Below are 766 nucleotides of genomic sequence, written 5' to 3' on the forward strand. Positions count from 1 at the left end.
TGAGATAAATAATAAAATGAAATATTAAAATCAAGATGTATCTCGTTGCATTGCATGAGTACCCTTCTAGTCTTATATAAAAAAGGTAGTAGAGATTTTCAAAAACTTTATTTCTTAACATTTACTGAAGGGCAAAATAGGAATATTTTTAAACCAAATGACTTTGTATGTTTATAAGTTGCACTCTTACAAAAGTAAAAGTTTATAAGAACATAAACCTAAATTGTTTTATAATATAGTATAGATAACTACTACAATTAGTAGACTAAGGGGCCGTTTACCGGTAAATTTTAACATTATTATTTACTTATCGGATAAAATTTTAGTTCACCAAAACGATATTGTATGCAACAATTTACACGGTAAGCGCTTACCATAGTAAGGGTCATCGCCCTCACTTACCGGGTAAGACTCATGGTCTTTGTCTCGTTCTTACCAGGTAAGATTCTTGGTCATTGTCATATTCATCCGGTGTGGTAATATGACTTGATAAACGCTTATCGGGTAAGTGTTTGATAAACGGCCCCTAATTCTGATCAACAAAAGGAAGATTTCATTTGCCAATTTCTACCAAATCCCCCAAAATAGGAAATTTAAATTGATAAAAACACGTTTCTATTCAAAGATGCTACAGACGACCTGAATTAAATCAAACCAGTAAATCTCATTCGAAAGTAGGGTCTAGAATGAGATATATGCATACATTATCTTTATCTTAAAAGTAAAACAGTTGTTTACGTGAATACCGTAGCTTGTACAAAGAGTA

This window comes from Cynara cardunculus (genome assembly GCF_001531365.2).
Source record: "Cynara cardunculus var. scolymus isolate 2C chromosome LG 14, CcrdV1, whole genome shotgun sequence".
Taxonomy (NCBI): Eukaryota; Viridiplantae; Streptophyta; class Magnoliopsida; order Asterales; family Asteraceae; genus Cynara; species Cynara cardunculus.